This window comes from Orcinus orca, chromosome 4, assembly GCF_937001465.1.
Source record: "Orcinus orca chromosome 4, mOrcOrc1.1, whole genome shotgun sequence".
NCBI classification, from domain to species: Eukaryota; Metazoa; Chordata; class Mammalia; order Artiodactyla; family Delphinidae; genus Orcinus; species Orcinus orca.
In genome coordinates, this window is record NC_064562.1 from 149,782,609 (window position 1) to 149,796,730 (window position 14,122).

Below are 14,122 nucleotides of genomic sequence, written 5' to 3' on the forward strand. Positions count from 1 at the left end.
CCAAGGCAAGGAAGGAATTCATCTTATTAGTCTCTGATTCAAGTTTATCACCAGGGAGATAATAGTTTAAACTCCAAAAGACGTCTTGGAAGTTTCCAGAATTTCTCCAGAGACACAGATCAATAGACCAGAATAATCAAGAAAAGGGAACAAGTTTGCCAAATGCCACTCACTTGGTAGAGTGTTTTACTTGAGTTAGCAAAAGACTTTTAATGGAATTATTCCAACCCAGTGAAAGAAGGAACAAATCAACTCTCCAGGGAAAGTACCTCCAAAGTGCTGCTGGAGATAAAAGAAACGGTGACATTTTCATTCCGATCTTCAGCCCTCATCGCAGGGAGGCAGGTGGCACTTGTTCTGGACGTTGCTCAGTTGATGAACATCTTTCCCAAAGCACTGAGCAATCAGTGTCCTGTCCTTTCAAAATAATGCTCAATGGTATGGGGGTCCTGGGCCCAATACTTTTGCAGACGACTCCCCTCTTCTCTTTCTGCTAGAAGTAAGTGAAGATGAAATCTGCCTGATGGCTGTGAGGGCTCCTATGGCTTCTTTGATGTTTAAATAGCCCCAGGGCTCAGAGCTAAACCCCCATCAGCAAAGAGGAGTGATCTGCCCTGTTACCCTGCAGCAGGGATAAAAATTCAAATATTTTAAAGCAAAGCCTAGGTTTGAAAAACAACAGAGGAATCACACAGGGTGGGGTCTGAGTAACAGGTGAACCTCCTGCTCCCAAGAACATTTCCCAGAATGGCTCCTTTATACTTGTGCATTTTAAAGCACACAGACATCTGGGCGCACGGCATTTCTTCCTCTCTCTAGATGCCCCTGACCTTGACACTGAGGGCTCTGTCTACACCTCCAGCTCCCTCAGGACTTGGCCCTTTCCCAATCACTCCTGCCTTCAATTCGATTCTTCTTTTCTCATCCTCGCTCTCCTCTCTCCGTTCCATCTCTTTCTCTGCTCTTCTTTATTCCGGTCAGTCTCCCTCCAGGAGCCTCTTTTTTCCTGTTATGGCAGCCACGGAAGCAACCGTGGGTGCTTGAACTTGACTTAGCTGGCAGGGGGCCACGGAGGCTGCCCAAGAGAAGGGAGACCCTAAGAAAGTGTAAAAAAATCTGAGCTGGAACAAAGCATTTCTTTAACTCGAAGTCAAAAATATTTTCCTTAGCCCATGCTGCGTGTGCTGTATCGTTAACTTCTGTCAAAGGGGTTCCTATCTCAGGAATCAGGGGTGAGTTTCAAACACGATCGATGGCTGGTCAAAAGAACATCCTCAGCGCGATAAGCCGCAGAGAGGGTCTGTGGTGAGCGGGGGCAGGATAGCCTGGCTGTGCTCTTCAAATTCCTTTCATCGCCAGCGGCGACTGTAAGCACTGCAGGGTGAGAACAAGCCAGGACTTTGTGGAATATTCTTAACTGCTAATATGTAATCCATACAGCCAGTGGCAGCAGCCCGAGGATAAAAGATTTAAAGAAATGGAGACACAGGACTGATTTTTTTTTTGAAAGGCAACTTGGAAGGGGAAAAAAAATGAAAGAGTGAGAACAGTAAGATTTATGTTAACCCATTGGGAGTGCTCTGGAAATCTCTTTGATGAAGGATTGAGATTGCTTTGAAGCAAGAGGTAAGTGCGGTGCCCAGGGACTCGGGTTGACTGGGTCACTTATCAGTCTTCTGGACTTTGAGTTTCCTTTTTCTTGCAAATGCTGCATGCTACCAAACCCTTAAATCCTGCCCTACCAAAATAATCTCCCTCTGAAAAGAAGGCTTTATTTAGCCTTCGTAATAAGTAGAAACTTGACCAGCGGTACATATGTAAAAAGAACCCAGAAAAGAGAATACACACACACACACACACACCCCCCAATATAACATGTAAAAGGCTACTAGACAATCTTAACCCCGTTACACACGTCCTTTCTTACTATGAGTTCAGATTTCAAACACAAAACTGCAGGAGCATGGGAACAAACCCAGTGCATATCACAGGAAGGCAAGAGTGATTAGCAGTTTCCCCTGATAGAAGAATCATGGCTGGGCAAGTATGGCTTCAGGAGTGCGAAGTAAAGATGGTCTTGGCTAGAAAAAGAGAAAAGCAAACAGAGGGCTTTGAACCATCAAAGAATATGCCTGGAACCGGGGATATAAAAGCTTCCCCGAAACAAGTGAGACTGCAAGTTCAGGGATCATGGGAGAAAGACTTAACAGAAAAAAAAATTTTTTTAAATCAAGGAAGAAGCAAAACAAGTACCAATGAATGACATGATGACCAGAAAAGGACACACTGTTGATGATCAAGGAAAAGCTGATACTCTGTATTTCTGGCATGAGCTGTTGACTGTAGCTGTGCTAAGATGTTATTATAAATAATCTTTAAAAAAACTTTTTTTTTTTACTTTATATTGCTTTTTTACTATGAGAGAACAGATAGGCCTGTTTTATTTTATTTTGGGCTGCGCTGCACAGCACGCGGGATCTTAGTTCCCTGACCAGGGATGGGACCCGTGCCCCCTGCAGTGGAAGCAGAGAGTCTTCACCACTGGACTGCCAGGGAAGTCCCTATAAATATTCTTTTCTATCCTTGGCAGCTGTGACCATAAGCTAATGAGGCTGATGTTTTTAGCAAACAGATCACAGCTTACACATTCAGTGTTGATTTTCAAAGAGATCAATCCTGTTTTCTTAGATTTTAAAGTCCCTGATAGGAGCAAACTGTTTTCTTTGTGACTAGGGTTTTGCCTCTGAAGGCAGTTTCCAAAGGGAAGGCCCAGAAATGGTTCGCACAATCACACATCAGCATTCGTGGCATCACTGGAGTTAACGGTGAGCCTTCCCAGGTAACTCTTTGGAAAGACAATTCTAATTTAGGGATACAAGTTCGAGAACAGTAGTACAGAAATCAGGCACGGGTCACAAAATGATATTAGAGAATTACTGGAGCAGGAGGAATTAGTTCTCTTCTATAGCCCTTTCCACAGATAGTGAGAAATATAGCAATCTCATTCTACTGACCAATGAAGAAATCATGCTAGAAAATATGGAAGCAAGTTCAGCAGAGAATCCACCTATTCGATCATTACAGCTCCTGCAGCAAAATGAAATCACTATGCTCTCATTTGCCCTGATAAAAAATACAAACACAGAGTATTCTCAGATGTTTAGCATACAGATATGTTCCACCGAGAGCCAAAAATCCAACACTAAAGGCCAAGGTGGGGACTTCCCTGCTGGCGCAGTGGTTAAGAATCCACCTGCCGATGCAGGGGACACGGGTTCGAGCCCTGGTCCGGGAAGATCCCACATGCCGCGGAGCGACTAAGCCCGTGCGGCCACAACTACTGAGCCTGCGTGCCACAACTACTAAAGCCAACGTGCCTAGAGCCCGTGCTCCACAACAAGAGAAGCCACCGCAATGAGAAGCCTGTGCACCGCAAAGAAGAGTAGCCCCCCTGCTCGCCCGCAGCCAAATAAATAAATAAATTTATTTATTTATTTTTAAAAAAAAGGCCAAGGTGGTTCCTAGGAAAACTGATAACACCACTAACGTGGCAAATGCTGAAACCCACTGCCTTCCGTTAGATTTCCCACAAGAGAGTAAGAACACTTTAAAACACAAAAACTTCAATATCTTTTTTTTTTTTAATTGATTTTTGGCTGCGTTGTGTCTTCATTGCTGCACGTGGGCTTTCTCTAGTTGCGGCGAGCAGAGGCTTCTCTTCGTTGCGGTGCGCAGGCTTCTCATTTGTGGTGGCTTCTCTTGTTGTGGAGCACGGGCTCTAGGCGCGTGGGCTTCAGTAGCTGTGGCATGTGGGCTCAGTAGTTGTGGCTCGCGGGCTCTAGAGCACATGCTCAGTAGTTGTGGTGCACGGGCTTAGTTGCTCCGTGGCATGTGGGATCTTCCTGGACCAGGGCTCGAACCCGCGTCCCCTGCATTGGCAGGTAGATTCTTAACTACTGTGCCACCAGGGAAGTCCAAAAACTTCAATATCTTAAATGAGTAACTGTCTCCACACAACGCATCCCTTCTTTATACATGGAAATGGTCCAGGAACCTAACAGTAAATGGATACGTCTCCTCCACAGGAGACCAAGCAGCACCATCCGACCCACCTTCAAAGAGTGTCAAAAGGACAAATACCTTTTTGTTTTATAATATCTGGGCCAGTTTCCTGTGTTTTATTACAATGTCCACCATTGTTGGAGTTCCTTAGGGGTGGTCAACACCAATGCCTTAGAATTATGGCATTCTTATGTGGTCTATAGAAAATAAATACAGTAAACACACAAACTTTGGGAAAGGTTTTTTCCTACTATTTGCCAGCTCCTAGTAAAGCTGCTGGTTACTTGAAGCTTCTTCCCAAATATGAAGGAACTGACTCAGTATAAATTGTGGAATTGGGGCACTTAGAAGAAACCCAGAATCCACACAACAGGTTGACATGTTGTTAACTGTGATGAGTTCAATGTGATGTCACTCCTAAGTACTGAGAGGGGAGCAGGGCCCTAGGAGGGGAAACCCCTGAGGCCACTGCAAGGGCCAGAGTCAGAAAATTAACACAGGGACTTCCCTGGTGGTGCAGTGGTTAAGAATCCGCCTGCCAATGGAGGGGACACAGGTTCAAGCCCTGGTCCGGGAAGATCCCACATGCCACAGAGCAAATAAGCCCGTGCACCACAAGTACTGAGCCTGAACTCTAGAGCCCATGAGCCACAACTACTGAGCCCGTGTGCTGCAACTACTGAAGGCTACAAGCCTAGAGCCCGTGCTCCACAACAAGAGAAGCCACCGCAATGAGAAGCCCACACACCGCAACGAAAAGAGTAAACTAGAGAAAACCCACACTCAGCAACGAAGACGCAATGCAGCCAAAAATAAATAAATAAATAATTTTTTTTGAAAAAGAAAATTAACACATGTGATTTCAGACTTGAGGATGAATCACCAAAATCCAAGGAAAGCACCAAAAATTAGTGTGAGTAAGAAATGGTTTCTGCACCATCACTGGTAAATTTCTCTGATAAACGAAGATGATGCTTTCCGTTCAGCCTAAATGGGTGTGCTCATGTGCCAATGGAGAAAGAGAAGCATGAAATGACATTCGTTGAGCCTCTATCGTGTGTCAGAGGCTTTACATCACAACAACCCAGCGTGAGATGAATCATTACCTCCATTTCTGCACATGAATCAACTGAAGACTCAGAAGTGAAGTGATTTATCCAGTCAGAGAGCTTGCAAATGGTGGATCCAAGAATCAAACCTGATCTCTCTGGTATCTACAGCTAGGGACTTTTCACATCCCCAAGCCTAGTTCAAGTGACATCTAACAAGGTGTCTTACAGTTGCTTCCCACTTTCACAAAAGCTGCACTATGAAAATCCAGTTTTACAAAATACTTTAATCAGAAAAAAAACTTTAAAAAATAATTTACCATTGAGTTCCTTTAATAAAAAGCTTATGTGGAATCATTAGAGAAATGCAAATCAAAACTACAATGAGGTATCACCTCACACCAGTCAGAATGGCCATCATCAAACAATCTACAAATGATAAATGCTGGAGAGGGTGTGGAGAAAAGGGAACACTCATACACTGTTGGTGGGAATGTAAATTGATACAGCCACTATGCAGAACAGTATGGAGGTTCCTTAAAAAAATAAAAATAGAACTACCACACGACCCAGCAATCCCACTACTGGGCTTATACCCTGAGAAAACCATAATTCAAAAAGAGTCATTTACCACAATGTTCACTGCAGCTCTATTTACAATAGCCAGGACATGGAAGCAACCTAAGTGTCCAGCAACAGACGAATGGATAAAGAAGATGTGGCACATGTATACAATGGAATATTACTCAGCCATAAAAAGAAACGAAATTGAGTTATTTGTAGTGAGGTGGATGGACCTAGAGTCTGTCATACAGAGTGAAGTAAGTCAGAAAGAGAAAAACAAATACCGTATGCTAACACACATATATGGAATCTAAAAAAAAATGGTTCTGAAGAACCTAGGGGCAGGACAGGAATAAAGATGCAGATGTAGAGAATGGACTTGAGGACACAGGGAGGGGGAAGGGTAAGCTGGGACGAAGTGAGAGAGTGGCATGGACATCTATACACTACCAAACATAAAGTAGATAGCTAGTGGGAAGCAGCCGCATAGCACAGGGAGATCAGCTCAGTGCTTTGTGACCACCTGGATGGGTGGGATAGGGAGGGTGGGAGGGAGAAGCAAGAGGGAGGGGATACGGGAACATATGTATACGTATAGCTGATTCATTTTGTTATAAAGCAGAAACTAACACACCATTGTAAAGCAATTATACTCCAATAAAGATGTTTAAAAAAAAAAGCTCATGTGGAATATCTTAAATAAAAAGAATTCATCTCTTGCATAAGGGAAGGTATATTTGTAAAAACATGGGGTCATTTTTTATGACACATTACATTTCCTCCCCCATCTATCTCCTTATCCTGCCCCCAAAAAACACCACTAGCAACAGCTCCCCAGTAGTAACAAGTATGTACTGAAGGTTGGTCCTCAGGGGAGCCACAGGACAGGCATTTAAACAGGTGACAACAATTGAAGAGTAGGAACTTGGTAATGATAGGACAGGGTACATCTCCCCCTCGTCAAACTCCCTTCTGCACTATCATTTTGACTCCCTTCCCCAGCCTCCCACTAGAAAGTTATACAGCATCCATTTTTCAGTATCGGGCTATCATTAAATAAACATAAACACTGTACTCCACGGGGCCAGGATTGGGCTTCAAACAAAATCTAAAGTGTGAACAGCTCTCAAAGGCCCTTGGTTGCAATTCTGTCACCACTATCACCAGCCTGTTCCAGAAGCCTCATAACCTGTCCTCTCCACAGGCGACTTGGCTACAAAGCAAGCTGTTTAGAGGAGCAGATAACAACCTCCCTTGAAAGAAACTAGTGAGGTGTTTTAGAAAATACGGTCTGTAGCAAAGGTGGTCATGGGATCACACAGCAATCTCGCAGGAATCGTTTCCTTCGTCATCCCCCTAAGATGCTGCTTACGGTCTAAATGATGGAGCACCGTTCTCCCACACCCTTTAAGGTCTGTGACGCCCCAGTATTTTCTCTGCATCTGATCCAGGGAAAATTGAAGGGATGACAGCACCAAAGAACTTCCTACTGGTTAATAGAGAGAAGTTGGGATCCCCTGGAGAGGCGCAGCCTATTGTAAAGATGCTTTGGGTAGTAACGAGACTTGGGAGTTTGATCTGCGTTCGGGAGACTCTGGCCTATTTTAAAGACCCCCTAAGAAAGGAGGTTCTTAATGCTTCCCTTCTGCACAGGAATAGGGAGACAAATGGGAAGGGAATTCACTTACGTCTCAAATCAGTATATATGTGAGTCACCATAATTGGCCAAAGACAATTTAATTCCATGACAGCAGGTAAGTTATTCTTAGATCATTCATCATGAAAGTACTTTCCTCTCTATTGCCTAATTATAGGATCTGAACTAAGGAAATTCAACCAAATCATTCCCTGGATCAAAATTCTTCTATGACTCTTTGTAATCTAAGGAATCTCATGTAAAGGAGATTTACACATACCAGGCATACTTTCTTTTTTTTTTCTTAACCTCTTTATTAGAGTATAATTGCTTTACAATCGTGTGTCGGTTTCTGCTTTATAACAAAGTGAATCAGTTATACATATACATATGTCCCCATATCTCTTCCCTCTTGCATCTCCCTCCCTCCCACCCTCCCTATCCCACCCCTCCAGGCGGTCACTAAGCACTGAGCTGATCTCCCTGTGCTATGTGGCTGCTTCCCACTAGCTAGCTATTTTACATTTGGTAGTGTATATATGTCCATGCCACTCTCACTTTGTCCCAGCTTACCCTTCCCCCTCCCCGTGTCCTCAAGTCCATTCTCTAGTAGGTCTGCATCTCTATTCCCATCTTGCCCCTAGGTTCTTCTGACCATTTTCTTTTTCTTTTTTTTTTCTTAGATTCCATATATATGTGTTAGCATACGGTATTTGTTTTTCTCTTTCTGACTTACTTCACTCTCTATGACAGTCTCTAGGTCCATCCACCTCACTACAAATAGCTCAGTTTCGTTCCTTTTTATGGCTGAGTAATATTCCACTGTATATATGTGCCACATCTTCTTTATCCATTCATCCATTGATGGACACTTAGGTTGCTTCCATGTCCTGGCTATTGTAAATAGAGCTGCAATGAACATTGTGGTACATGACTCTTTTTGAATTATGGTTTTCTCAGGGTATATGCCCAGTAGTGGGATTGCTGGGTCGTATGGTAGCTCTATTTTTCATTTTTTAAGGAACCTCCATACTGTTCTCCACAGTGGCTGTATCAATTTACATTCCCACCAACAGTGCAAGAGGGTTCCCTTTTCTCCACACCCTCTCCAGCATTTACTGTTTGTAGATTTTTTTTTTTTTTTTTTTTTTTTTTGGCTGTACTCGGGCCTCTCCTGCTGTGGAGCACAGGCTCCGGATGCGCAGGCTCAGCGCCCACGGCCCACAGGCCCAGCCACTCCGCGGCATGCGGGATCCTCCTGGACCAGGGCACGAACCCGCGTCCCCTGCATCGGCAGGTGGACTCTCAACCACTGTGTCACCAGGGAAGCCCTGTTTGTAGATTCTTTGATGATGGCCATTCTGACCGGTGTGAGATAATATCTCATTGTAGTTTTGATTTGCATTTCTCTAATGATTAATGATGTTGAGCATTCTTTCATGTGTTTGTTGGCAATCTGTATATCTTCTCCGTAACACCATACACAAAAATAAACTCAAAATGGATTAAAGACCTAAATGTAAGGCCAGACACCATCAAACTCTTAGAGGAAAACATAGGCAGAACACTCTATGACATAAATCACAGCAAGATCCTTTTTGACCCACCTCCTAGAGAAATGGAAATAAAAACAAAAATAAACAAATGGGACCTAATGAAACTTAAAAGCTTTTGCACAGTAAAGGAAACCATAAACAAGACGAAAAGACAACCCTAAGAATGAGAGAAAAGATTTGCAAATGAAGCAACTGACAAAGGATTAATCTCCAAAACATACAAGCCACTCATGCAGCTCAATATCAAAAAAACAACCCCATCCAAAAATGGGCAGAAGACCTAAATAGACATTTCTCCAAAGAAGATATGCAGATTCCCAGGCATACTTTCACTTAGGGCTTTACACTTACTGTTCACAAAATGCCTATGGCTCCTTCCCTCACCTCCTTCAAGTCTGTAGGCAAAGGTCACTTAGACCTCCCATTGCTACCCCATTAACTGCAACACCCCAACAAACACACACACACACACACACACACACACACACACACACACACCCTGTATCCCTTCAACATTGTTTCTCTATAAACCTATCACCAACACCATCCAACATACTGTGTAATTATGTCTCTTTTTTTTAATTTATTTATTTTCGTTTACTTTAGTTTTGTCTGTGCTGGGTCTTCCTTGCTGCGTGCAGGCTTTCTCCTGTTGTGGTGAGCAGGGGCTACTCTTCATTGTGGTGTGCGGGCTTCTCATTGCAGTGGCTTCTCTTGTTGTGGAGCACAGGCTCTAGGCGTGCAGGTTCAGTAGCTGTGGTTCACAGGCTCCAGAGCACAGGCTCAGTAGTTGTGGTGCACGGGCTTAGTGGCTCTGCGGCATGTGGGATCTTCCCGGACCAGGGCTCGAACCTCCTGCACTGGCAGCAGGATTCTTAACCACTGTGCCACCAGGGAAGCCCTATGTCTTTTATAATTGTCTATCTTCCTCTATCAGAATGTCAGCTCCAAGAAAGAAAATATTTTGGTCTGTTTTCTCACTCTTTTGGATCGATAGCTATTAAAATAGAGCCCAGTATATAGTAGGTGCTCATTACACAAATGGTGAGTGAACTGAATGAACATATAGCTTCCTGCAAAATTTAGAGTCTTAGAGTTTTGTGTAAGCTAACATATGATTACGTTTCTCAAACAGGACATGAACTAATGAATATGCAATAGCTATTCCTAGTTATGATCTTAATTCTAGTTCTCTTTGAGCATCTGGAATGGCGGGTTTTCAGCTGTGATTCCTGGGGCTTGGCACCCCTCTGAGACATGTCTTCTTCACCCCCAACCCCTGTTGCAGAGCCATGAGAGGGAAGACCAAAAATCCGGACATCTGGCTCCCTGACTCCTGCTTCAGTCAAGCCAACTCTTCTGTTATCTGTCTTACACATTGGCGTTTTCTGTAAGATGTTAGCAGGGAGGAAACTGTCCCATCACTAAAAACATAGACAAACTCTAGCCTGGACCATGAGATAGAAAAACATGAAAGGACATTGGATAGAGTATCACAGAAACATGAATATTTATAGAGCATCTATTGTGTTCTCAAGTGTGATCTGGACATTGGGAATACATAGACAAGAAGACAGCCAAACTCACATTTAACCAAGTCCACATAACAAATAATTACAATATTCTCGGAAATTTTGGGAAATCAAAGGAGCACTGAGGAAGGATGTCGGGGATGTGCCCTGCCAGAGGCATCTGCTAGTCTTTCTTTAATTGAAATATAGTTGAAATACAATACTGTGTTAGTTTCAAGTGTACTACATAGTGATTTGACATTTGCATACCTTGTGAAATGATCACCACAATAAGTCTAATAATTATCTGTTTCCATACAAAGCAAGTACAATATAATTGACCGTGTTCCTTATGCTGTGTATTACATCCCCATGACTTATTTTATAACCTGAGGTTTGTACTTCCTAATCCCCTTCACCTACTATACCCACACTGCCTCACCTCACCTCTGGCTACCACCCATTTGTTCTCTGTATTGACGGTATGCTTTTGTTTTGTTCGTTTTGTTTTTTAGATTCTACATATAAGTGAAATTATATTTGTCCTTCTCTGTCTGACTTATTTCACTTAGCATAATACCCTCTAGATCCATTCATATTGTTGCAAATAGCAAGATGCCATTCTTTTATGGCTGAGTAACATTCCATTGTATGTGTAAACCACATCTGCTTTATCCATTCATCTGATGGACACTTAGGTTGCTTCCATATCTTGGCTATTGTAAATAATGCTACAACATTGGGTGCATACATCTTTTTGAATTAGTATTTTTTTTTCTTCAGAAGTAAAATTGCTGGATCATGTTACAGTTCTATTTTTAATTTTTTAAGGAACCTGCTTACTATTTTCCAATCTGCTGAGTTTTAAGGATAGTTGTTAGTCAGGCAAAGCATAAGAAGACTGACGTTCACTTCGTGACTTTAAATAAGACCCTTATCTCTTTAGGACTTAGTTTCTCCAACCATAAATAGGGAGGCTTGAAAATTAGCTGATGTAAAGTCCCTATAACATTTAAGACTATGTATCCACCTTCTCCTACTTGCCCTACAACCAGATAACAGAAATCATTAGTTTCAAGGAATACTGCTGAACATCAAATGTTTTGGCCAATTCATCTGAACATTAATAATGTATATGGCACAGGAGATGAGAGTTGTCCCAAGGAGAGTCGTTTAAATTAATTGATGTTTTCTTCCATATATGAGAGATTTTTATTGCATTGTCCAGATTCAATTTCAATAATTCCATTATAACTTTGCTCAATACCAGTTATGAAGTCATCTTAAAGTTAGTATGGAGTTACAAACTTTATTGTTCACCATTAGCATCAAGTTTGTTTTTACATTTAAGACATTCTTTCACATGTAACATATTGAACAAGGAAGCAGGGCTCTCTAAATCTGTTAAATTTGGAGCTAGGAAAAATTTCAAGACATTTTACTCCTCCATACTTTCAAATGATAACTAATGTGTCAGCCAGGAATTTTTTAACTGTCATCAACTACCAAACTATCAAAAGTTAACAGGTTGGCATGACAATTACGAGTGGGATTCCAAAGTATTAACTGCTTAGGGAATGTCTGTGTTGAGTCTGTAGATGTGTATAAAGTTTGTTACACTCATGGTGCCCAAGAACTTAGTACCTACCCAGGGGGATTGATGAAAATGACTTAAGAGCAAAGAGATCAAGTTAATAGCAATACCTCTAAACATAAATATCAGGTTGTCCTTAATTTTAAGAGAAAACAAGGGGAAAGTGAAACAATATGAAAAGAGATATTCTTATATTGTGAAGTGTGCAATGGATTTAATTTATAGTTCTGGCAATGACTGGCTATATGACCATGAATAAATCACTTGAGCATTTTGAGGCTGTTTCCTCATTTACCAAATGAGGATAATAATACCTATCGGAGTGGGGAAAACCCAAATTTTCATCAACAGATTAATGGATAAACAAAATGTAGCATATCAATAAACAAAATAATAAATGAAAGAGGAGAAATAACAACTGATATCACAGAGACACAAAATATCATAAGAGAATATTATGAACAGCTATATGCAAAAAGTTGAACAAACTAAAAGAAATGGATAAATTTCTAGAAACACACAATCTTCCAAGACTTAATAAGGAAGAAACAGACAATCTGAACAGACAAGCCACTAGTAGTGAAATTGAATTTGTAATTTAAAAAACTCACAGCAAAAAGAAGTCCAGGACTGGACAGCTTCACAGGGGAATTCTACCAAACATATAAAAAAGAGATAATACCTATCCTTCTCAAGCTATGCCAAAAATACTGAAGTGGAGGGAACACCCAAATTCCTTCAGTGAGGCCACAGTTACCCTGATACCAAAACTAGAAGAAGACAACACAAAAAAAGAAAATCATAGGCCAATATCTCTAATGAATATAGACGCAAAAATCCTCAACAAAATATTAGCAAATCAAATTCAACAATATATAAAAAGGATCATACACCATGCTAGTGGGATTTATTCCAGGGATGCAAGGATGGTTCAATATCTGCAAATCAATCAATGTAGTACACCACATTAACAAAATGAAGGGTAAAAAAATCACATGATCATCTAAATAGATGCTGAGAAAGCATTTGACAAAAGTCAACAACCATTCATGATAAAAACTCTCATCAAAGTTGGTATACAGGGAACATAACATAATAAAGTCCATTTATGACAAACCAAGAGCTAACATCATACTCAATGGTGAAAAGCTGAAAATATTTCCTGTAAGATCAAGAACAAGACAAGGATGTCCACTCTCACCACTTTTATTCAACATAGTATTGGAGGTCCTAGCCACAGCAACCAGACAAGAAAAAGAAATAAAACGTACCCAAATTGAAAGGGAAGAAGTAAAACTGAATTTTCAGGTGACATCATGCACTATATAGAAAACCTTAAAGTCTCCACCCCAAAACTATTAAAACTAATAAATGACTCAGTAAATTTGCTGGATATAAGATTAATATACAGAAATCTGTTGCTTATCTATACACTGATAATGGACTATTGGAAATAGAAAGCAAGAAAACAATCCTGTTTAAAATTGCATCAGGACTTCCCTGGTGGTCCAGTGGTTAAGGCTCCATGCTCCCACTGCAGGGGGCATGGGTTCGATCCCTGGTCAGGGAACTAAGATCCTGCATGCTGTGCAGTGCAGCCAAAATACATACATACATACAAATTTATAATTGCATCAAAAGAATAAAATACCTAGGAATAAACTTAACCAAGGAGGTAAAAGACTTATACTCTGAAAATTATAAAACACTAATGAAGGAATTTGAAGCTGATACAAAGAAATGGAAAAATATAAGTACTCATGAATTCGAAGAATTAATATTGTCAAAATGTCCATACTACCTAAAGAAATCTACATATTTAATGTAATCCCTATCAAAATATCCATGCCATTTTTCACATAACTAGAAAAAATCATCCTAAAATTTATACAGAACCACAAAAGACCCCAAATAGCCAAAACAATCTTGAGAAAAAAGAACAAAGCTGGAGGTATTATGCTCCCTGGTTTCAGACTATACTACAAACTACAGTAATCAAAACAATATTGTACTGGCACAAAAACAAATACACAGATCAATGGAACAGAATAGAGAGCTCAGAAATAAATCCATGCACTTATAGTCAGTTAATCCATAACAAAGGAGGCAAGAATATACAATGGAGAAAAAGTCTCTTCAATAAGTGGTGC

General features: G+C 41.1%; 1 pseudogene; it reads right to left on the bottom strand.

Moving 5' to 3' along the window:
* The window catches only part of LOC101286086 (60S ribosomal protein L32-like), a 79,121-nt pseudogene that overhangs the window by 36,005 nt on the left and 28,994 nt on the right, over window positions 1–14,122 (bottom strand).